Below are 25,599 nucleotides of genomic sequence, written 5' to 3' on the forward strand. Positions count from 1 at the left end.
CTCATAATTCGGACTGTTTTTCTGTTTTTCAGCTGGGCTGCAGTTTTAACACAGCTGCCCCGACCTCCCAGTGATGGAGAGGCCAGCTCTCTCCTGTCCCCTGAACTGGGCTCCTTCCCAGCCCTGGCCCACCCCCTGCTACTCCCAGCAGAGACCCTCACTCTCAGGCGGCAGCCAGGACTCTGGCCCTGACATGACAGATGAGGAACGGAAATGTGGAAGGGGCTTTAATGCGCTGGCCCGCTGCCTCTAATTTTATTTTGAAGGGATGGAGAAATTACAGGGGCTCCGGCAGACAGGAGACAGTTCCCCTGATGGTGATGAGTGGTGAATCAAGATAAATGGAGGCTTCTTTCAGACCCTCGTCAGACCACCATATGGTTTTCCTGGCAGACCAATCCCTGCCAGAGGGCCCCCCGGGGCAGGTGGCAGAACAGGACCCTTGGTAATGATGCTGATCAGATACCCAATGGTCCCTGGGGGTCTGGGAGGGAGAGTTTCATGTTCTCTTTATGGTCCTGGCCTTTCCGGCCAGCATGGTCCCTTTGGAACTCAGTGGACCTTGGGATTTAAGGAGGAGGAAGTGGAGTCTGGAATCCAACAATTTGACTTTATTTGCTCATTCATTTTTTGCAGCCTTGCAGGTACGATGCCGAACTGAGTCCAACCAGAATTCCTGGGTCCTACTTGAACCCTGGAATCCTGTCTCTACCACTTCCTAGCTGGGTGACTGAGCCCCACCCCAGCCTCTCAGAGCTTCACTGAACTCCTCAGGGACACAGGCAAAGTCACACCAGGTCTCACGGTGGGTGTGAGCCTGAGAGTCTATGCAGATAAAGTGCCTCACTCAAGATATGACTCAGGATAAAGCCTCCAAATATACCAACAGCTACAGTTATTTATCCAGGGACCACAGCGTGTGGCTGGGGAGGGGAATGGTGGCCCAGGTTTGGGCCCTGTTTATTTATTTATTTTCTTTTTGCCTTTTCTAGGGCCGCTCCCACGGCATATGGAGGTTCCCAGGCTAGGGGTCTGATCGGAGCTGTAGCTGCCAGCCTACGCCAGAGCCACAGCAATGTCAGATCCGAGCCGTGTCTGCGACCTACACCACAGCTCACAGCAACGCAGGATCCTTAACCCACTGAGCAAGGCCAGGATTCGAACCTGCTACGTCTTGGTTCCCACCGGGATTCCTTAACCACTGGGCCACGACAGGCACTCCTGCGCCCTGTTTATAAATGCACAGTGACCAGGGATGAGTGAGGAGGTGGGAGGCCCGAGATGCCCCGCCCCCAGGAAGCACCATTCAAAGAAAAGCATCAGGTGCCTGAATCTCAGCGGCACCATCTTCCAGCTGCAGGTTCACAGCTCCAGGGGGGGCTCACTTTCCTTCCTCCCTCGTTATTTAAAGTCGGAGGGGTGTATAAATCAACCAAAATAATTCACGAGAATCATTAGCAACTCCAAGGCGGCATCTTTTACCGGCAGCATTAAATTAAAAACAGCGCAAAACTGCGGCTTTTTAAAACACATCAGCTCTGCTTCCTCCCTCCTGCCTGCTGTAATCGAAGGCTGCTGGGATCTAATGAAATGAAATTAGCATCTCCAGTCCCCCTCTGGCTACCGGTTACATGGAAATGTGGTGTCTTAATGATGGGGAGCTGAAGGGAGAAGTCAGAATGGCAAGGGGTGCTCCCTTCTCTCCCAGCTCCCCCCTCTTTCTGTGCCACTCACCTGCTCACCTGTCCTTCTGGAATCCACGCACTGCCGGGGTGCCTGCTAGTTTGCCCATTTCCTTTTCTGCATCTCTGGGGCTCCCACGGGCCGTCCCCATTCATGGATCCTGTGACAAAGGCACAGCAAGACTGTTGCTCACTGCCCCACCCTGACCGCTGTCCCCATCACATCCCGAAGCTCCTGGCCAGCACGTGTAACCCTGGAATTTTCAGCGTTCTGCAACCTCTATCCCGAAAGCCTGGATAGGTCCCTCAGTATCTGGGTATCACACACCTCGGCTGCCGCCAGGACCTCATTTGGGGCTCTTTGGCTGGTGCACAGCAGCTTTAGGGGGGAACAGCTCTTTATTGCTGGGGGGTTTTTCCTGGCATCACGGGATGCTTCACTCCTGCCCACTAGGTCAGGAGGGTCCTCCCCAGTAGTTGCAAGAAGGAGAAATGCCCAATGGGTTTCAAGTGCCCTGGGGGGCTGGGGGGTGGGCATGCAGCTACCGTGGTTGAGAACCACTGACTCCCCTCCCCCCGCCAGACACTTTCTCCTTAACTCTGATTTTTTTCTTTTTTTTGTCTTTTTTTTTTGCTTTTTAGGGCAGATAGAAGTTCTCAGGCTAGGGGTCGAATTGGAGCTACAGCTGCCAGCCACAGCCACAGCAATGCCAGATCTGCGACCTACATCACAGCTCATGGCAATGCTGGATCCTTAACCCCCTGGGCAGAGCCAGGGATCGAACCTGCATCCTCGTGGACACTAGTTGGGTTCATTACCTCTGAGCCATGACAGAAACGCCAACTCTGATTTTTTTTTTAAACAAAAGCTGACCATTTCAACCCTCTCCTTGGAAACTTTCACCGCCTCCCAGAGTCGTCATTCTGTTTCATTGTCATCCCGCAGTGGGTATGCCTGCACTGGCAGGGTCGGGGGAGGTTGGAGCGGGGGGATGAGCACAGTGTCCCTCCTTGGCAGGGGTTACCCATGACCTTGAGTCTATCTCCCTTGAGCCCCAGACTGTCAAACTCCTGGCTGGCCTTTCTGCTGTTGCCTGGTGGCACTTTACTTCTAGACGAAAGCTGAGATTCACAGGGAGGCTGTGCTCAGGCAGAGAGAGGGGTGGCCTTTACCCCTGCCCCCAGGTCTATACTCGGCAGCCTTCTTAAAGTTACTCTTTCACTCCTTTGTTCATTCTCAGCAGCAGCAGCAGCCATCTGTGTCGAGGCTCCCCCTTCTCTGCCCACAGGAGGAGGAGCATCTGGGCAGGGGCCCTTGGAAAAGGAGGAGGGTGAATGCCCAGGTTAAACCTGGTGCAGTGGGGAAGGGACTAAGTTAGTCTGTGACCCTTTAGCCTGGCAGTTGTACAGCAAGCTGAACCTGGCGGGTAGGGAGGCTCTGATCCGGATTTTGTCTTGATAGTAAATGTCCTTCCCGCAGCTCGCCAGCTCTTGGGACAACCCCCTTCCCAAATAAGCAGCGGTCCCTCCCCCTGCCTCCCCCACCCGCAGCCCAGTCCACACGGGCCTGGAGGCCTGGATGGCAACTGTGGGTTCTGGATGGTTGATGGTTATGCTGTGAGTCGGAAGGGCTGTGTGGGAAAGTGTACTCAGTCAAGGCCGTGTTTATATACACGAGGGCCAACGTCTTTTTATTATGCATAATTTTATGCTTCTTAATGTACAGACATTACGGGCCATTTTTCCTTCCCCCAGTGAAGTTGCAGCCAGGGCGGGAGTATGCTTGGGTGGGGCGGAGGGTGGGGGGCCCCGGAAGGGGCGGCTCTGTTCTCCTTGACTCAGTGAGCTCCAAGCCCGGGGGGCACCGTGGGTCCGGCTGATGGATGCTGTGCACGCCGCCGGCTCTAACTGAGACAGCTCATTCTTCCGAGGGGACGGGGGAGATGAGATGCAGCCGTGCCGACGTGGAAGAGTTGCAGATCATAATGCTAAGCCTCATCTCTCTCCCTCTTTGTCTTTCAGCTGTAGCGGCAGCTTCGTTCGCCTACGCGCCTCCTGGAAGGAAAACGTTCGGTTCTTCTTGCAAAGCATTTTCAAGAGTCGAGCTCCCAGGATCTTGTCTCTAGACGTCACAGACTTGACTCCAAAGCCTGACATAGTAACGTATTAGTCCCCTATCATTAGAGCCCCGGTGACATTTTTGATGACAATGATGATGGTCATAATATCATTATTAGCAAAAGCTTTAATGATGAAGAGCAAGGCCTCCAGCGTTGGATGACCTGGGTTCAAATCCAGACCCCATCATGTATTTATCAGCTGTGTGACCTTGGGCTTGCCACCTAACCTCTCTGAGTCATGAGCTCCTTATTGGTAAAATAATATTAGTTCCTACACCATGTGAAACATAATATTGGTAAAATGGGAAAATATTAATTCCTACACCATGGGGAATTCCCTTGTGGCAGAGTAGGTTAAGGACCCACTGTTGTCACTGCAGTAGCTTGGTTGGGTTGCTGCTGTGGCGTGGATTTGATCCCTTGGGGATCTTTCGCAAGCTGTAAGTGCAGCCAAAAAAACAACAAACAAACAAAAACCCCCAAACCCCCCAAAAGAAAAAAAATACCTGGCATGGTGCCTGGTTCACAGGAAATGCTTTGGAAATGATAATTTCGCTTCCTTCCTGATACCCCACACTCTGCAAACACTCACCAAATGTTTGTGGGCCCAAGGAAGGAACGAGCATTGGGTTTGGAATCGGGGTGTCTTTTGTTTACCAACCTCAGGGCCAGACATTTCTCAGACCTCCGAGCATCCTCAGCTGTAGAGGGGTCAGGGAACAGACTGGGCCCATGGCCTTGTGACTGTTGCATTAGTCGAGAGACAGTGAGATAAAGCACCTGAGATGCTGACCTGGTGTTGATGCCAGTTTTACAGGTGGCTGAGAGTCCGTTGAATAGCAGTTTACTATTTTAAAGTGCTTTTATGTTGGAGTTCTGGTTGTGGCTCAGCGGGTTAGGAACCCGACTAGGATCCATGAGGACTTGTATCCATCCCTGGCCTTGCTCAGTGGGTTAAGGATCCGGTGTTGCCTGGAGCTGATCAGATGTGGCTCAGATCTGGCATTGCTGTGGCCGTGGCATAAGCCAGTAGCTGCCACTGCAGCTGAACCCCTAGCTTGGGAACTTCCATACGCCGTGGGTGCAGCCCTAAAAAAAAAGAAATGTTTTTATATCCACCATCCCATGTGATTCTTCAGGTCTGGGAAGGCCTGTTACTGCCTCTGTTTCATGGATCAGAAAATGGAGTCTGAGAAAAGCCAAGTGTCTTGCACAGCAGGTCAGCTGCAGAGCCCGAACCCTGAACTCTGTTTGATAAATTATCTGCCACCTTAATTTCAGTCCTAGTTATTTGATCCTTTGAGAATGTCCCCCAGTTTTTAAATGTAGGTGATACTGGAGCTCTGGGTGTTACGGAAATCCTCCCTTTTCCCTGTTCGTCAAAGCCTGCTTCCTCCAGGAAGCCCTCCTGGGATGAAGTTATTAACCTAGTCTTGAGAGCTCCCTTTTAGGGACCTCCTTCTGCTGTGAGGAGGGACTTGGGGAGACTGAGGAAACACACTGAGCCCACCAGGTTGACATGGAAATGGACTTCGCCTTGGAAGAAGCAGGCAGACCCCTGGATTGGGAGCAGGTCACAGTCCCACATGACTGCTTGGGACTCAGGATTTGGAAGCAGAGCCAGGTGTCTTGTTTATAGGTCACGTGTCCTCTCTTAATGACTTTGTCCTATGAGCCAGATTCACCCTGTCGGAACACCCCAATGTCCCATATTCAGCTTTTCCCCCTACAAACATTCCAAAGGTTAGGAAGTCAGAGGTGTGTTTTCAAAGGTACCTGGGCATCCTGTATTTTTATTTGCTAAATGTAGCAACTCTAGGGATTGGTGACTTCCTGGGGGGGGGGGAGCACGACGGGGTGGGGGGACTTCAGGCCCTCCCAGGTTCCCTGCACAGCGCCAAGGACCAGCCTCCTTGTGGCCTCAGACACTTCCGCTGCCAAGGGGGGCAGGACCTGGGTGGCGGAAGGGAGGGGGGTGGTTGGCCCCTAAGGGAGCGCCTGGGTGAGCCTTCAAATCCACAATCAAGGAACTGTCCTTGGTAATGGAGAGATTTAGCATCTGAAGGACACCCGCTTCCCCTTGTAGCTGTGATGAGTTCCTAAGCACTGCTCTCTGGATTTGTTTCAGGGACGCGGAGGCCCCCACTCCGCCTCCCGCCTTCCCACGGCCAGCTGTCCCCCAGAGATTTAGAGGCGGGAGGCGATCATGCCTCTCGCTTCCATTGCTTTAGCGCCTGACTTACGGAGCCATTATCTCTGGAAGGTTCTTCATTCGACCTCAGGCCACAAAATCCAAGGTGCTGCAGAACGTTTTTCCATCTGTCTGGGCGGTTCCTACCCTGGACCTGGGGGTGGGGTGGGGAGTGGTGATGAGTGGTCTCCCCACTCAGGTAGCTCCTTCATGGGCTGGCTCTGTAGATAGCGGCAAAGCAACCTTGGATGAGACCTCAACCTCTACCTCTCTGAAATTTACTTTCCGAATCTCTAAAATAAGAAGGTTCAAACAGATGCTCTCTAAAGCCCCGCACAACCTGTGACTCCTTTCAGCCAACCTGGAGACCCCGCCCCCCTCACGCCAACATAACGGAGTCATGACCCAGCCCAGGGGGCTGTCTGCCTCTTCCACTCACCTCCCAAACCCTGACACTGCTCCCCCCGCCCCGCACCCCCTACCCTGGTCTTTGGGCAAAGGCAGCCACTCAGAGAGGAGCGGGAGGGAGGTGGGAAATGGACAAAGTTAATGGAAGACAGCAAAGGACAGACTTGAACTGAGATTCTCTCATTCAATGAACAAAGTGCATCAGGAATTGATTTTTTCCCCTCCTGTTTACCATGGCTTCCCCCCTCCTCTGGTGCAGGGAAGAAAGGCTTTGCATCAAGATTAGTTGCTCCACAGTGAGACTGCAATTTGCCCAAAGAGTTTATCCTTATGGGAGCCCAAGCATCACTCACAGTAACTTGAGTCCTTGGCTCTTGCTTTTCTTCTGCTTGTTGCCATCCCTCTACAGACAGAGAGAGGGATTCTTCCCAGATTGTAGGTTCGGTGCTCTGCTGAGGTCTCAAGGAGGCCTGGGGTGGGGGAGGGTCACACTTGCTGGCAGGTCCCCTCTCTTGAGAAAGCCGATGATGCTCTTGCCTCTTGAGGGGCACTTTTTTGGACCAAGGATGTGGGCCTCCTGGCCAGGAGCCCAGGTGGGTCAGGACCATGAGCAGCACCTGCCCAGACTCTGGGAAAGGAGATCTCTCGCTCACACCCAGGTTGGCCGCGGTGGGGGAAGGAGAACAGGAAGCTCTGATAAGGATGAAATAAAACGAATGTGTTTTCAAAGTTTCCCCCAGGCCCCAGCAGGATTCTGCAAAACTGTAATCCTATTTTGTAAATAGATGGAATTGCCTTTTTTTTCCTTTTCTTCTTCTTCTTCTTCTTTTTTTTTTTAAATCCATTGGAGATGCAAAGCCAGCTCTCTTTCTCTCTGTTTCAACACAGTGGACGAAATGGGACGGTAAGCTGCCTGTTTGCCCCAACTTTCGGATGCAGTAGGTGAAGTACTGGGAGTTGTTGGCCCCAGACACCTGTTCTTTTGTCTTGGATGCTTGGGCCAATCAATGACCAAACTAGCAGTCAGTTCATTCAACTCAGTGATAGACTCCAGTGACCAACTGGGATAATTGGAAGCAGACAGGAGAACTGGTGCTCCCCTGAATCTTTCCTGAGTTTCCCCCTTTCTGCCCAAGGGTCTGGGCTGGTGTCCTTGGCACAGGGGCTGGGATACCCAAAACCGTCTCATTGCAAAGTCATAAGGAACCTCATTAAAGCACCTGGGAACAGAGCCTTATGAAGCCCTAGGAAGGGGATGGGTGCTTTCCTGGGTGAGTGGGGCCCCTGAAGGATTTGAAGCAGGGTATGGCGTCATCCCATGTGTGTTTTAGGTGCTGTTGGTGGCCATGTGGGGTCGGGATGGGTGGCCAAGATGGCAGGAAGGCAGACCAGGTGGAAACACTGCAGGAAGTCAGCTCAGAGAGACGGTGGTGGCCTGACAAGTGTAGCTGGAGGGCTGGCCATGGATTTTAGGCCTGTTAAGGGTGGCCCGGTTCTTGGGCGCTGAGTGGGTGATGACTTTGCTCTCTATGGTGGGGAACACAGAGGAGGAACCGATGTGGTGAAAGTTGGGGCGTGTCCTGAGTTTGAGGTCCCTGGAACTCAAGTGAGAGGTCGGGCCAAGCAAGTCACCTGGTGAATTTTTTTTTTTTCTTTTTAGGACCACACCTGCAGCACATGGAAGTTCCCAGGCTAGAGGTCTAATTGGAGCTACAACTGCCAGCCTACACCACAGCCACAGCAACGTGAGATCTGAACAGCATCTTCAATCTACACTGCAGCTCCTGGAAAGGCTGGATCCTTCACCCACTGAGTGCAGCCAGGGATCAAACCCACATGCTCATGGATACTAGTCATGTTCATTACCACTGAGCCGCAATAGGAACATTCCCTGATGAATTTCGTGATGTTTAACTTATATCTCAGAGTTTCCTGGTGGCTCAGCAGGTTAAGGGTCTGGCGTTGTCACTGCTGTGGCTAGGGTGGCTGCTGTGGATCAGGTCACTGCTGTGGTGAGGGTTCAATCCCTAGCCCAGGAACTTCTACGTGCCATGGATGTGGTCAAAAAATTATACCTCAATAAAGATTTTTTTTTAAGGCAACTAGACAGGAACTTCTATGGGATAAAAACTAGGAGTGCATGGTCTGACAAGAAGCAGGAAAGGAGAATGTATTAGCCAGGGGTCTCCAGAAAAACAGAGTCAATAGCACATAGATAGAGGTACATGAAAAGAGATTAATAGGCATCAATTCATGTAGTTATGGAGCTTGAGGAGTCCGCCTATCTGCCGTCTGCAAGCTGGAGAACAGGAAAGCCGGTGGCATAATTCAGTCCTGGATGGAAGGGCCAAGAACAGAGAGTTCCGGGGTCCAAGAGTGGGAGAGGAGGCTTGTCCCAGCTCCGGAAGAGACAGCGTCAACTCACCTTTCCTTCGCTTTTTTGTTCCATTTGGATCCTCAATGGCTTGGATGATGCCTGGCCACCCTGGTGTGGGCGGATCTCTTTCCTCAGTCTGCTGAATCAAACGCTAATCTCGTCCAGAAATACCCTCCCAGACACACCCCAGAAATAACGTTTCACCAGCTGACTGGGTACCCCGACAGGTTGACTCATGAAACTGACCATCACGGAGAGACTATCAAGAGACCTGACGGCATCCACGTCACTTAGATATTGGACAAAATTAAAAAAAGAGAGAAATAACTATCACATTTAGAATGGAGACGCAATGAGGTCCTGCTGTATGGCGCAGGGAACTATATCCAATCGCTTGTGATAGAAGATGATGGAAGATAATGTGAGGAAAAGAATGTATATCTACACGTCTGACTGGGTCACTGCTGTACCGCAGAAATTGACAGGACATTGTAAATCAACTATAATAAAAACACTGAAAAAGCTGGACAAGGTCTGAAGGGCTGGAGATTTTCCCTTACACCCAGCGACACCACACACACCCTCGGTAAAAGCAGGTCCAATGGCGAGGTGAGTGCTGGACCCTGGCGACGGCAGGTGGGGGGGAAGGGGGTCTTCTGCTGCGGATCTTGGGGCAGTCCTCGACCTCTGCATCCTCTCGACTCTTCAATTTGGAGCTCAGGAAGGTGGGAATGAATGACTGGCATGCAATCACTTGCCAATTATTAGTGACACCAGCTGGCTGCCGTTTGGGGACCCTCAGAACTAATAGAGACGAACAGGAGTAGGTTATTTGAAAAGAGCAACATAATTCCTAGAACAATGATTGTCGTCCACAGAAAGTGCTCTTGACCTGGGGGTGGATCCGAGGGACATCTCGGCTTGTTACCTGCAACCAGGTGTGCAGGGAGGGAGGAAGAGCTGGTAATGGGCTGGCGTTTTCTCAGAAGCTTTGCTGGGCAGAGGGGGTGCTGCCACGCTAGCACAAGCATCTATCTGCATGGGGGAGTTCCTGCTGTGGTGTAACGGGATCTGCAGCGACCCTGGGATGCAGGATCGATCCCCACCCGGTATGGTGAGTTAAGGATCTGGTGTTGCTGCTGCACTGTAGGTCAGAACTGCGGCTTGGATCTGATCCCTGGCCTGGGAACTCCATACGCTATGGGGTGGCCAAGAAAAAAAGCTTCTGCTGGGGGGACAGAAGTAGCAGTTAGCAGGCTCCCTTGCAGGTGTCTGCTCCTTCTCCCTTTCTCCCTACAAAGCGCCAGAGTCTCTTCTGAGCAACTCCAGGGACCTTAAGTTTGGGTGTAATCTACAACGGGGGTGAAGAGGTTACTGAAAACCTGTGTGAAGAATCCAGTAGGTGGAGTTCCTGTGCTGGCTCAGTGGGTTAAGGACCTAATATAGTGTCTGCGAGGATATGAGTTCGATCCCCGGCCTCCCTCAGGGGGTAAAGGATCTGGCGTTGCCACGAGCTGGGGCATAGGTCACAGATGTGGTTTGGATCGGATGTTGCTGTGGTTGTGGTGTAGGCCAGCAGCTGCAGCTCCGACTAGACCCCTAGCCTGGGAACTTCCATATGTTGTATGTGTGGCCATAAAACAAAAACAAACAGAAACAAACAAAAAGCAAACCAAGAGTCCAGTAGGAGCCACTGGCTGGGAGCAGAGCACACTCATGGCCTCGGAGGGCTGGTGGTTAAGGCTCACCAGCTCCTACTTTGTCCAGGGCATCTCAGGGGCAACCAGGGGTGGGGGGTGGGGGGGGCCTCAGGTGGGGCTGGAGGAGAGAGGGCGGCCTGATTGCCTGAAATCCAGCGCAACACCTCACCCCCACCCCCGCGGGAATGCCAAATGGTTGGTTTGCTGAATTTGCTTGCTGCCTTCAACCCTTCAGTTTTTGTTGACTGGTTTTCGTTTTGTCTTCATAACAGCATTTTAAGGAATTGACCTACAGCCCATAAGAGGTTCTTGAAGTTGTCAGGCCCAGAGGCTCACGCAGGCTATTTCACATAATGGGGTTTATAGACGAATGAGGCAGTAGGAAGACAGAAACCTCATGTGGCCCAGAAGCAGCCAGATTGTCAAGTGTCATGGGAGGAACAGGAGGAAACATACAGCCTGCAGGGTGGGGGCTGGAATGAGGGTCATTCTGGATTGTGGCGGCCCTGGGAGCTGGGTGCTCTCGCCGTCCAGTCATGCTCTGGTCCCTGTTAAAGCATGAACACGTCCATCTATGGCACTCGACAAGAGGCATGCGAGGAGAGTTACCCCCTGTGGCTCAGCGGGTCAAGAATCTGACTCGTATCCTTGAGGATGCAGGTTCAATCCCTGGCCGCGCTCAGTGTGTTAAGGAGCCGGTATTACTGTGAGCTCTGGTGTAGGTCGCAGATGTAGCTTGGATCCCATGTTGCTGTGGCTGTGGTGTAGGCCGGCAGCTGCAGCTCCAATTCAACCCCGAGCCTGGGAATTTCCATATGCTGCATGTTCTGCCCTAAAAAAACAGACACACACGCACACAAAGATGCACACAAGGACAGAAACCCTCTCTCCTCACTGTGTCTCCCGTGCCAGGCACTCGACAGGTGCTTAAGGATGTTGGGTGAAGGATAAGGAGGTGGTTTGCACAGCTGTGGCCGAGGCAGGACCGAACTTGAGGCTTAGCACCCTCTCACTTCAGGTAGCCTCCCTGCCCAGCAGGTCTGCACCTGCCCCGCTAGGGCTGGACTTCCCCATTGGCCAAGGAATCTATGCCAGGGACCTGGGAGCAAGTTTGATCATGTACACTGTCGCAGGGAGGAAGGGGAGGAAGAGGGATGTGCAGCAGTGGCCTGGGACTCATGCTCAGAGACACAGCCTTGGGGACTGTCGGAGCCCAGCTGTTCAGGGACCCCAGGCTACTGCCAGCTCTCTCTCTACCTGTACCCTCTCCTCCCGCCTCCCGTCTTCATTTTCTTCCTCCCTCCACTTTGATCCAGGAAGGAAAGAAGAGGCCCCTCCCACAGGAGCTGGGAGGGAGGGGCTGTGGATTCGGGGGAGGGCCTTGCAGGCACTCAGGTCAGCCTCCTTTATCAGGCACCCTCTCCGTGCCACAGGCACTCTGCTCAGTGCTTTACAAACCCTGTGTGGAAGCTACTGTTATCCCTCCTGTTTTCCAGATAAGAAAACCAGGCACAGAGTGGTTATGCGTCTTGTCCAAAGACACACAGCTGATAAGTGGGGGAGTCAGATTGCAATCCTTGTTTGTCTGACCAAAAGTTCCCATTTAGGAGTTCCCCTTGTGGTTCAGTGGGTTAAGAACCTGACATTGTCTCTGCGAGGGTATGGGTTCGATCCCCGGCCTCGCTTAGTGTGTTAAGGATCCAGCATTGCGGCAAGCCAGACTGCCTTGTGAGCTGCAAATCTGGTGCAGATCTGGCATTGCTGTGGCTGTGACATAGGCTGGCAGGTGCAGCTCTGATTCAACCCCTAGCCTGGGAACTTCCAAATCCTGTGGGTTCGACCCTAACAAGAAAAAAAAAAAAAGCTCCCACTTAAAACACTATTTTAGGATTTCCCTGCTGGCCTCGTGGTTAAGGACATAGTGTTGTCACTGTGGAGGCTCAGGTTCGACCCCTGGCCCAGCAACGTCCACATGCTGTGGCCTCAGGCAAAAAAACACCAAAAACAAAAACAAATGCATGATTTTATTCTTTGGGTGGGAAACCAGCTGTGGGGTCCCACTCAGATTCTGCAGAGAAATAGAGACACTTTCTAGGTGGACCATTTCCCTGACGGCAGGTGCGCTTGGTTCCTCTGGGGGCAGAAGTGGCCCCTCCGGACTCCGGGCACCCCTATTACCTGGCCCTGGGTCTTCCCTCCCCTTTATCTCCCATCCTTGCCCTGTTAGCGTTCAACATTCTTCTTCTGTACGTAGAACTGACCTCTCCCCCTCTGGCTCCTTCCCCTGCTTTCCAAGCTTAGCTCAGGTTCACCTATGCCTGGCTGCATGGGTTCCAGGGCCACTTGCCCAATCTTCTGCAAAGCTTCCCCGAATCCCAGGAAGGCGACAGGTGTGGGCAGCCCCGGCCAGTCACCCTGGAGGCCTCTCCCCTCGCCCTGCCACGGGCAGGTTCCCAGAGTTGCCTGCGTCCAGCTGGGATGCCAGGTTTCTTTGGATAAGTACCAAGAGTGTATCTTACCCCGATCCCCAGACACCCAGGGTCAGGGAATATTTGTCTTCGATTTTGAGTTTTGTCTTTACCACTGGTTTTCTGTTCTTCTCTTGGGAAATGGAGTTGGCCTTGTCTCCGAGGAAGCTGGAACTTCCTGAGGCCTGACGCCCTCCCCACGCGTCACCAGATAATGGAAAATCATTTCTGGTGGGAGGAAGCGGCGAGGGGCCTTCCGTGCACTGGAGTCGTTGCTGCGTAACTGCAACAAAGGGAAATATAGGACAACAACCCTTCTGGCTCACTGCTCGTGCTATTGAGAACAGCCCCAGCCAGAAAATACTTGCTAATGGCCATCTCCCAATCTCCTTCTAGATAATGATAAATAATGGATATTTTTAGTTTGGAACTGAATTTCAACTCTCCCTTTCTGATGTGTTTTCAGGTGTTTTTTTTTTTTTTTTTTCCTTTTCTCCCCGGGGTCTGAAAACTAGACATGTGTGCATTTACTGAGTGCATTTATTCCCTGCCAGAAATTGACATATGGACACATTAATTCTTCCACACTCATTCTCAACCCTCAATACTCACTTGGCTGAACCAGGAGGAGAGCTGCATCCAAGACAGCTCTTCTGAAGGAATTTTGGAGTCTGGGGAACGGGTGTGTCCCGGAGGCAGGGGACTGGCCCCTCTCAGTGACCCATGGTTCCTACACTTCAGCAGGCCCCCAGGCCCCACCCCTAGAGTTTCTGATTCAGTAGATCTGGGCTGAGACCCAAGAAATAGCATTTCCTAGTAAACAAGTTCCGAGGTGATCTTGATGTTGTGGTTTTAGGTACCACTTTGAGAACCAATGGCCTCCATCCTTGCTACTCAAAAGTATGGACCTGGGACCAGTAGTATCAGCATCACCTGGGAGCCTGTAAGAGAAGCAGACAGACTCTTGGACCCCAATATCCAGTTGTCATCAAAAGGCACATTTTGACAGAATGATTGGAATGTATATTACAGTTTAAGAAGCACTGGCCTAGATGATTTCTCACGGCTCTTTTCAGCTCAGTGGCCTCGATCTTAGCTGTACATTAGATTCATCTGGGGAGCTTTGAAACCACCCTAAGCCCAGGCTGTGCCCCAGACCAATTAGGGCAGCATCTCTGGGGGCGGGACCCTGGCATCCGTGTTTTCTAAAAGCTCCCTAAGTGATTCTAGTGTGCAGCCACATCTGAGAACCTCTGTTCCAGATGGAAGCATGAAATAGCAAAGTGTCTCATCCAGTCTTGACCTTGAACGAAGAAGGAAACCGTCTTTCTTCTTTCCTCCGTGGTCACTCATCCATGCCTACTTTTTCAGCCCAGAGAGAGCTCAGCTTTGCCTGACCCAGGGTCACCATCTTTCTGGCATGCCTTCCATGGCCCACAGTGGGTGCCTCCTCTCTTGTTTCAGTCTAGCGGACTATGTGGATTGTAGAAGAAGCAGCAGAAGCAGCCAGAATTGTCCAGAACAGGGCTTCATTTTGGCAGCCCTGGGCTCTGCTTCTCCTGATGTGAAAACCTTTCCCCCTCTCTCCTCCTCTCTGTTCTGCTTCCCCGAGCATCATTCCTAGGGATGGGTCTGTTTACTCTCGTTATTATTATTTCAAAATGCAAATATCTGGGATTTTTTTTTCTTCTTTATAAAAGTAATTCATGGTCATGATAATAGAGGAAAATGAACCCCAGTCCGTGGAAAACTCCCTGACTTTTGTGACAGCCCATGTTATCATGAATGGGTTACTAGGCAGCTCTGCAGTGTCTCCATCATGAGTTTTGTTTCTCACAAGCGTCCTCCTCCCAGCATCCCTGTGCTCATCTGTCCCCTTCTGGCTGTTCAGCCCCTTCTGTCTGCATGGCCTCTTTTGTCCCCAGACCACGTTCTAGAACTGTGGAAACTTGGCAAGGAAGGGGCAACCTTCTGTGCTGTGTAGCAAGCTCGGCCACAGCCCCTGACATATGGTGATCTACTGATGCGTGCATGCTGCTGAGATGGGCAGTGCAGTATCTTCTGGGGCAGCCCTTCCACTATGGGGCAGCTCTAATTGCTGGAAAGCTCTTCCCTTTGTTTCGCTAAAATCCGCACCCCCTCCCTGCCCCAAGATGCCCTTGGTTGAAGGCCTGTCCTCTGGAGCACTGCAAAGTCAATCTGTTCCTCTTCTGCATGACAGCTTTCACACTGCTGAAGACCGTTAGCCCGTTCCTTGTGGATTCTCTCTTTCTCGGGTTAAACACCCTGATTTCTGAAAAACACATCAGAGGAAGAACAGCTTGAGAGCCCCCACTGACCTGGTTTTCTCCTATCCGTGCCTTCTGACGTCCCTCTTAAAATCTGGTACCCAGCCAGAGGGAAGTTCTCTAGAGAGGCTTGACCCCAGTAACCAGCCAAGAGGACACAGCGATGCCACGTTGCACACTTGGCACTGTGTATGCATCAGAAGCGCCACGACCATCGTGCAGATGCCTGAGCTCGTCCTCAGAGGTTCTGGGCCAGTCAGTGTGGGATCAGGCCCAGGAATCTGTACTTGACAGAAGAACTCAGCTCCAATTCTGTTGACAAGCCTTTTTTCTGTAGGAAGAGATGTGTTGGTAGGATGGACGGGCATGAGGCTTAGTGAAGCCAAGGTATTAGTCAGGACTCATTTGTTGGCAAGAGAGGGAAATCTCACTTTACCAGCTTAAGGAAATGGCAATGTGTGGGTCCAGGAGCTGCAAGGGACTCTGGGATCGCAGTAGGACCCTGGCATTTGGAAACTGACAGAGGACTCAAAACGCTTGCTCCTTCTACCTCTCATGTTTTGCTTGGCTTCACTCTGGAGAAGCATCTTTCTTTGTGGTGAAAGATGCATTCACAAGTGGCCCAAATTCATATTCTCTCAACTTATCAACCTCAGTGGGAAAAGGTACTCTCTCTGCTTCTCTCAGTATCTTTAAATGAATTATTCTAGGGAAGGATTTTTTTTTGGGGGGGGGGTGGCTGCAGGTTGCAGCATATGGAAGTTCCCAGGTGAGGGGTCGAATCGGAGCTACAGCTGCCAGTGACTCTTTAGCCACAGCAACTGGGGATCTGAATGGCATCTGTGACCTACACCACAGCTCACGGCAATGCTGGATCCATAACCCATTGAGCAAGGCCAGGGATAGAAACTGCTTGAATCTTCTGATCTGGTCCTTTGCTCCGGAATCTAAAGCCCTGGCCATTGTCCTCGTCCACAGCCTCCCAGCCATCCTTAGCGATGATTTCTTGGCCACACACTGACACCTGGTCTTCAGGGCCTAGAGTGACTCTCGAAGGCAGGCTCCACACAGACCCACCTGTGGGCTACGCTGCAGACTCACAGGAGGAATTTCATATCCCGAGCCTCTCAAGGGCATGATGCTGGGGTGCAGAAGTGAGATTGGCACTGGGAGTCTCCCCTCCCAGGGGCTGCTGGAGAGATACAGCTCCTCCGGGACCCTCCCAGGAAGGCAGGACTCCCTTTTCATTGAGAATGCAGGTCGGTGAGACTTGCACTTACTGCTGCGTTACCTCGAGGGAGTGAATTACATTCTCCGAGCTTTGAGGTCTTCCTGTGTACAATTCCCTTGGAGGGCTGCCGGGCAGATAAGGAGTTCCCATTGCGGCTCAGTAGTAATGAACCTGACTAGGATCCATGAGGACGAGGGTTCAATCCTTGGCCTTGCTCAGTGGGTTAAGGATCCCGTGTTGCCGTGAGCTACGGTATGGGTGGCAGACTCAGCTCAGATCTGGCTGAAGCTGTGGCTTCAGCCGGCAGCTGCAACTCTGATTGGACCCCAGCCCCGAAACTTCCATATGCCTTAGGTGTGGCCCAAAAAAGAGAAAAAAAAAAAAGATAAGGAATAATGTATATAAAACACAGCGCCCGGCACACCGTAGATGCTGGATAAGTGGCAGAAATTGTGATTATTCGTAAGAATGGGGGCCGGCAGAGGCCAGCCTTTGGCCTTGAGGTCTGTGCGATGGCCCCGCTTCCTTATGGGGGTGAAGGGGACCAGGGAGCAGAAGCAGGGGCAGAGCAAGGGCATGGTCATGAGCCCTGCCCGGGGAGGCCTGGGCAGTCCTGCCAAACACACAGGGGAAGGCTGTCCGAGCCTGATGGAGCCCTTGAAGTTTTGGGGCCAAAGGAAGCTCCCTGCCCAACAGCACCCTGCCTTCCAGCCAGTGGAGGCCCAGCAGGCCCGCTCCCTCGGGCCCAGAGGCGGACCCTAAACCATCCGCTGGCCTGAACCGTATGCATAATTTCCAGACTCTGCTGCAGGGGAAGTTCAGATCAGAGCGAGTGGGTGTAAAGAGTGTCAAAGCAAGATTCGATTACAATTTTTATTTTGGAAAAACCTTCATCAAAATATGTATATCTAATTAGGACAATTACAGCACAGGAACAAAAAACTGATTAAAAATCAGACACTCCATAAATTACAAGTGTTTTCCTCCAGCTGGGGCACATCTCCGGCTGCTAAGCGGCAAGGCCAATCAATGGAGCTGGCGCTCTGGGGGTGGCAGTGGGGAGGTGGTGACCCCCCGGGAAAGGACAGGATGGTGGTGCTGAGTGCAGGCTGTGGGGGTCCTGCGACCTCCTGACTGTCACCCTGGGGTCTGGAGGCAGCTGGGTCTGCTCAGGGGCAGGAAGGGCTGGCCGTGCCTCGGAGGAGCAGGAATCTGGTGGACGTGCCTGTACAGGGTGGAGCATGTGCGTGTGTGCGCGTGTACGTGTGTGCACTTTGCTGAGCCTGGACAACAGATCCTGAACGTGCACATGCGTACATCAGCATGTGAACAGCTGTGCAAACATCTGTATCATGGCAAGAGGATGAGAGTGCCTGCATAAGCAAAAAGCACAACGGCATCTGGAGTCTTGTGCCCGAGGCAGGCTTTGCGCAGAGGGAAAGTGGGCAGGCAGATTGTCGTGGGGCTTGGGCACTGTCACCATGCCTAGAGCGCCGGCGAGTGGGCCCAGCATGTCCCCAGGCAGGCATAGCTGTCCTTTAAGATATTACAGGATGAGGCCACCAAGGATGAAAACAGCTACCCTTTACTGAATGGCTACTGGGCAATGTACTAAGACCATTCCAGGCATTAACTTGTCAAACCTGCTTGGTGATGCTAAGAGGTAGGTGTGGTCAGCAGAGTAGCATCCTTCTTCCCCCAAGAGGGCCCCACCCTGAGCCCTGGAACCTGTAAAGTTATCACCTTTCATGGCTAAAGGACTTGGCAGATGTGATGAAGTTAGGATGTTGAGGTGGTGAGTTTATCCTGGGTTACATGGGTGGAACCAATGTGATCACAGGGGTCCTTAAAACTAGAAGAGGCAGGGGTCAGAGAAAGAGATGACTGCAGAGGGAGATGCTATGTTGTTGACTTTGAAGATGGAGGAAAAAGGACCACGAGCCAAGGAATGGGAGAAGATGCTAGGAGCAAAGGAAAAGCAAAAAAGCTCTCCTAGGGCCTCTGTAAGGAAGGGATTTTTTTTTTTTTCAACATTAAAAAAAATTAAAGTATAGTTGATTTACAATGTCATGCCAATTTCTGCTGTATAGCAAAGTGACTGACATCTTGATTTTAGCCCAGAGACCTGTGTGGGACTCCTTATCTATAGAACTGCAAGATAGTACATTTGCTTTGTTTTAAGTTTGTAACTCTGTGATAATTTGTTATAGCCGCAATAGAAAACGAATACGGTAGGTAATGCTATATTGCCATCGTATAAGTATAGCAATTGGAGCTCTGAGACATGAAGTAATTGACTCAGTCTCACTCAGCCAGTGAGTGACAGGGCCGTGATTGGGGCAGTCTGACTCCAGGACCTGAGTTGGACTCTGCCACCTGTCCACTGAATGACGCCGTCTCCCCAGTGCACTTGCAAGGGTCAGACTTCTAATTTCCAGGCAGGCTTAGAGGTGCCCCTTCTTAGCTGCCAGCTCAGAGAGGATGAAATCGAGGAGCCTATTCTGGGAAGAGAACATTGAAAAGCCTGGACATGTTCCATTTAAAGCTTTCATTGAAGGCGGCTTGTGTGTTTTGCCTCCAAGGAGAGGAAGGGCTTTATGTCTGAGCCCAGAGCCAGCTCTGAACCACAGTGCTCTTTGCATCCTCGGCCAATCCTCTTGGAACTCGACTCTGGGCCTCAGTCACATCCTCTCCTTTCCTCCCTGCTCAGCCCAAATCCCCTTTAGTCTGCACTCCTGGGCACAGGGCTTCCGCAGCTCCCTGGCCTTTGGAACATAGGGAATAGATTGCCTGGGGCTCAGAACTCACAGCCATGGGCCTAAGGGTGGGTGTGGGGGGAGTGGAGGAACCCACTGGTCCTGTCACTCACTGTCCAGCTTTGTAGCCATCTGCTGGCCACGCTACGCCAAGCACCCTTCCAAGATGTTCCTGGGGAAAGAGGGAAGCAGAGGAGAGAGTCTGGCTTAGGAGCCAGGCCAGCTAGGCTCCAATGCTGTTTCCCTTGTGAGGCTTGCTCAACTCAATTCCCCTGCTGGCCCTCCATTTCCTAATCTATAAACGGAGTACTTAGAGAACATTCCAGAGCTGTCCTCTCACTCAGACCCTCTGACCCTGATGGCTAAGATTCTCCTCCAGCATCCAGAGGTCCAGGCATGGACCTGCACTACTTGCCTATTCTTCAGAGAAAGGTGATGGTGAGAGGTGAGGAGAGCAGGTGTCCTGAAGTGGTCTCAAGGCTGTGTCCTGGCCTCTGGAGGTGGGGTGGGGGCAGTGAGGTCTGCTTTATAGGAGTTTGCCCTGAATGGCCAGGGTGAGGACCACTCCCAGATACAATAGCCCATGTTGCGCATTTTCTCTCACCCCAGAAAGGTGCCCTCTCTCAGGTCTGCTCTCCTGGGCTGCTTCCTCCAGCCTCAGGGATGGAGAGTGTTGTGTGGTGGGGGAGATGCTTGACAGGAGCCACTTCCACCTGATGGCAGGTGAGGCTTTCGAAAAGCATGGTCCACATGGTGTCTGTGTGCACCAGAAGGGGACGTGTCCTGATTGGGACTCCCTGGCCCTTCTCATTCTCTTTCTCTTGTAGGACAGCATTCCTTAAAATACTCATATCAGAGTCATAGAATATTGGAGCCGGTAGAGGCTGGAGGTGCTTGTAAATGATGATACAAGAGTGAATATGATTCACCCAAGGTCACCCACTAAACAAGAAACAGGAACTAACAGATCCCTAGGCTCTTCACATTTTATACTGAACATTCTTTGGAAAATATAAGATCAGATTTTCCAGCTCAGCATGTAAGCAGGTTACAATTTTTTCCCACTGATTTACTAGAATACCCAAAATGCTCAGGATTCCTCTCTCGTGGCCTCATTCTGTCTGATTTGTCCGAGAACCCCAATGCCTTACTGCTTGAACGGGTGCAATCCTTCTCCATTGGTTGAGACAACTGTGGTCTCAGTCCATTACCTCCCATCACCACATGGTGTCGCTGTTGAAGACTGGTCCTGTGCAGCTCCATGAAGGACATGTATTAATGGCAGGTCCTTTATGGTCTCAGTCCAGGGCCTCCAGGGGACCCAGGGTTACATCTCTCTTTGATTCAGATGCCCATCTCAGTCAACAATTCCCAATGAGCTAGGATGATGATCTGGGGGAGCTTCCAACAGCAGCTCATAGATTTTGCTTCTGGTAAAAACTGCTCTTCTGTAGGATCCCTTAGGCCATGGCGCTGAGCTGGGTCACAGGCCTAGATTCCTTTTCACAGGATAATTTTATAAAACGAAAAGTGTCCTCCCTGCCTTCCTCTGACTCTAAACTTCATGTAAGCCATGCTGCTCTGCCCTGCTCTACCCAGAGAGATCTCTATCTTTTTTTAAATTTTTAAATTTTTTTTTCTGTCTTTTTAGGGCCACACCTACAGCATATGGAGGTCCCCAGGCTAGGGGTTGAATCAGAGCTGTAGCTGCCGGCCTACACCACAGCCACAGCAATGCCAGAATCAAGTCTCATCTTCAACCTACACCACAGCTCGTGGCAATGCCAGATCCTTAACCCACTGAGTGAGGCCAGGGATTGAACCTGCATCGTCATGGATAAAATTCAGATGCATTTTTTGCTGAGTCATGATGGGAACTCTGAGATCTTTTATCTCTGAATCTTGGGAACAGGAGTCGGAGTGTTTTCCTTTTCTCTAAAGGCCTGGGGTTGCATTCTTATTTGTCCCTTCATTGGTTTTATTAGGACAATTTCCCCCCATGTGTTTGGAGAAGTCAAGAGTTGTGCTGACTCTAAACGGAGTAGTTTCCAGAGGTTCAAGCAATACTGTCAGGACTCAGTCTCTCCTCCTCAAACCTCAAAGCTCATTCTCACCACAGGCTTCTACACAGCACGGGCAAGATGGTCACTGGTCATGCAGGCTCTCACCCTCCTAGTGTTATCAACCTAAATGCAAAGTATTTTTTTTTTAAGGAAATTTGTGCATTTTATTCAAACTCAATAAAGAAGACTTTTAAAAAGTTAGTTACAAATGGCCTTTCATATAATCTCTCCCCCCATATGCAAATTAAGTTAAGCAATTTAGGTAATTCCTATACTCAATTTGGGTAATTCCTATACTAACATCCCCCCTCCAAAGTTATGTGTAATTTCATAGGAATAGACTTTAATTTGCAAAGTAGAATTCCCAGCCCCTCTACCTCATACCCAAAAAATTCAAATATTAAATGATGATTTTATCTCTTCCTTTTCTATGTTCATATATATCTTTCTGGGTTTTCCCCCTCATATTTAAAGACTGAAATAAAAAAATAGACTTTATTTTCTAGAGCGGTTTAGGTTCATAGCAAAATGGAGTGGAAAATACAGAGTTCCCCTACACCCTGAGCCTTCCTCCCCTTCTATCGCTATCTTGCACCAGAGTGGTATATTTGTTACAATCAATGAACCTGCCAAAGCATCCTTTTCCAAACAGAATCAACAGATTTGTCCCAAGAAAAATTCTTATTGGCTGGATTGAATCACCTGACCATCTTGGAGCCAATCATTCTGACCAGGGGAATCTGGTATCATGACACTTCAATCATGTGATCACATGTGTGATGTCACAGGATCACATCTGCAACCACAGGAGGGACCACTCAGGCTACCATGTTTGAAGCCTCCCCAGAACCACATGTGGTACCTGATGAATTCCCCCAAAGAGCCTCAGGATGGGCGGCATCATAGGTTGATAAAAATGTTTTCCTAAATGCCAACCATGTGCCATGCACTGGGCTAAGGAGCAACTTGGATCATCTATTCCAGGTGACTTTTGCAGCTCAGTCTCCTTAGGGAACATCCCAGTTTACCTGCAACATGTGGAGGCATCCCTGTACACACCCTGTTTCCTAGGGACTCTGTCTTGAAAGAAGGGTCTGCTCTTGGTGCTCTGAGGCCTCCTTCACTGATGTGGGAGAGGCTAAGATTACCTTAAGATGCTTCCTCAATGGGCATTCTCTCTACTTTACTCTCTACTCTCTACTTTAGCAGGCATTCTGCTACACCTTGGCACTCAGGATGCCTTAATTCCAGGACAGGTGTGTGTATGTGTGAGTGTGTTTGTGTGTGTTGTGTGGGGTGGGGGATGTCAGTGGTTTAGGGCTCCCAGTATTTTTTTTCTTTTTCTTCTCCCTTTCTTCCTTCCTTCCTTCCTTCCTACCTTTCTTCCCTTTTTAGGGCCACACCTGCAGCACATGGAAATTCCCAGGCTAGGGATGGAATCGGAGCTACAGGTGCCAACCTATGCCACAGCCACAGCAACTCAGGATTGTTAACTCACTGAGGGAGGCCAGGGATCAAACCTCATGGATACTAGTCAGGTTGTTAACCTCCTGAGCCACAATGGGAACTCCCTGGGGCTCTCAGTCTGAACAGAAAAGGAGAGGCAGGGCAAGAAGGTGGCTTCTGGATCACTACCATGTCTCCCAGGTCCCTTTTCTTCTGTTGCCTGCAGCTCCTTGATCATTATTCAGGGCCCAGGCAGAGGCAGCTGTGTAGTGGTCGGGGAAGCTGACAGGCAGTGACAGGTAACACCAGCTGCCAGGGTTGGAAGGCAACCAGATCCCAGCAGGGGAGGGAGGAAAGGGCCCAGAGGAGAGAGAGTCAGCTGGAGAGGGCCAGTGCCCCAAACCCTCTTCCCAGCTCTTTTTCTCTGTCAAACCCAGCTATGCTGTTCCTCTCTTCTCTGGTGCCTGGTACAGCCCCACAATGTCTCTCCTGGACCTTCCTTTCAGCTCCCTCTTGCCCAGCCCCAGTGAGGCGTCAGGGAGGGAGGGGGACAACGTCTAGGGTGAAAGTCTTTGTGCTGGTCATTCGCCCATTTGCTCTCAGATGCACTTTTCCCGCTTCCCTTGCTCTGCTCAGCATCACTGGGGACAGATCATGGCAAGTGGTTCCAGGCTGGCTTAGCCAACCCTATCGACTGAATGTTTGGATCTTCTCAAAATGTACACATTGAAACCTAGCTCCAATGTGATGGCGTTTGGAGGTGAAATCTTTGAGAAGTGATTATGCTATGAGGGTGGGGCCCTCATGAAGGGGATTAGTGCCCTTTTAAAGGCGACCCCAGAGGGCCCCCTCCTGCCTTCCACCACATGAGGACAGAAAAAAGACAGCCACACTTGAACCAGAAAGTGAGCCATCACCAAACATCCAATCTACCTTGACCTTGGACTTCAAGCCTCCAGACTTGAAGGAAATAAATATTTGTTGTTTAAACTCCAGCCCCTGGTATTTTTGTCACAGCAGCCTGAACGGATGAGACAGTCAGTGAGGTTGTGGCAGGAGATTGAAGGGCAGGAGGGAGGGAGAAGCTGAAGTATTATTCCTCCTCCTCCTCGCCAGCGCTGCTGTGTTTCTTTGTCCCTCCTGCTCTTTGCAGGTGAGCCCACCAGCTTTCATGAGGATGGACATGCACCCTTGTCCCTCCCAGCTGGGGTGGTAGCAGCTCCTGCTGTTGCTAATTGCTGAGTGGCCTCGCCATCCCCTTCTGGCTTCTCAGTTGTTCCTTCCCTGGTGCAACCACGTCCCCATGGAAATCCCTCCCTTTTAGCTGCTCAGAGTGGTGTCTGTTTCCTGCTCAGAGCCTGATGCTGTAGCCTTCCAGCTGTGCCTCAGGCAAACTTGGACTCACACTTCCCTTCTGCCGTCAGCAGGCTGTGTGTGTGTGGGCTAGTCAATGTCCCTCTCTGGGCTTTGCTTTTCCTATCTGTAAAAGGGAGAGAGGGGGCCCAGATGGTGGCCCTTGGGGAACCCTGGACCCTCTGCCAGGGGGATTCTGGGCTTTTCCAGGTGCTTTTCTGGGGTGTTCATGGACACCCTGGGGGGTGACTCTCCAGCATTGCCCTGTGATCCTCCAAAGTTGTCTCCTCACGTGAGAGATTGTGAGAGACCCCCTCCAGGGACATGGCCTTGAGTCCTAAAGCTCATTCGGCATCCACGCCGGACTCAAACCAGGGCCAGGGCAGTGGGGTTGCCCACCTGGGCAGTCAGAACCACGCACATTTCCAGAATGGAGTTCCCGTCGCAGCTTAGCAGGTTAAGAACCCTACTCATATCCATGAGGATGCAGGTTTGATCCCTGGCCTAGATCAGTGGGTTAAGTATCCAACGTTGCCGTGAACTGTGGTGTAGGTCACAGACGAGGCTTGGATTCCATGTTGCTGCGGCTGTGGCGTAGGTTGGAGCTCCTATTTGACTCCTAGCCTGGGAACCGCCATATGCTGTGGGTGTGGCCATAAAAAGAAAAAGAGAAAAAAAATTCCAGAAGGATCTCTCCTTCTGGAGAAGTGGCGGGGGCTGGGGGGGGGGGCGAAGCAAGAGGGCAGGTGGATGAAATCTGAGTAAAGACCTTTCAGGCCTCTTCCCCCAGGAGCCTGCCCAGCCCCCTTGGGGACCATACAGCTGTCACTTCGGGGTAGGGGAGGCTGGAAAGAGCTGGTGGGGAGGGAGGCCTGAGATCAGAGCTGAGCCAAAGCCTTGTTTTGGGTTTGAAATGCCCAAGCTGTTAATTTGAGAATAATCAATGCTAATTTGCACATATCTGGTTGCCATAGCAGGTTATCTATTTCCCGTCCAGATGTCCCAGAAGCTCTGGCAGCTCTTCTCCGTGGCTGCCCACCTGCCCTCCCCTCCCTGCTCAGAGGTGCCGATGGGGCCAGCTCAGCCAGGGGAGAAGGCAGGGCGGCCCCCCACTTCCTGCCCTTGGAGTCTGGCCCCAGCTGCCGGTGGGCAGCCAGAACCCCAGGGCCTGGGGTTGAGGGGAGAGGAGGGGGGCTGGGGGCCAGCCAGTGGAGCCCAGGAGGAGGAGACTTAAGCAAAAAAGTGCAAATTACCTAACCCCATGGTGAACATTTCTTCCAAATCTGCATGAATATTAAAACGCAACCCACCCCGGGTCCCCACACACATGAATTCTGCATGAATCTTAAGATAAATCGTTTGGATAACTTAGTGGCAGCTGTACTCCCCTGCTGCCAGCTGCCTCCCCAAATCATTTCAAGGTGGGTAAGAGGAGAGAAGGGCCAGAGCGGTGAGGACTGAGGGCCTGGAGGGCCGAGAGGGAGCAGAAGAGCTGCTAGTCATCTGGCGGGCACTT

The sequence above is a fragment of the Phacochoerus africanus genome, chromosome 14 (genome assembly GCF_016906955.1).
Source record: "Phacochoerus africanus isolate WHEZ1 chromosome 14, ROS_Pafr_v1, whole genome shotgun sequence".
Classification (NCBI taxonomy): domain Eukaryota; kingdom Metazoa; phylum Chordata; class Mammalia; order Artiodactyla; family Suidae; genus Phacochoerus; species Phacochoerus africanus.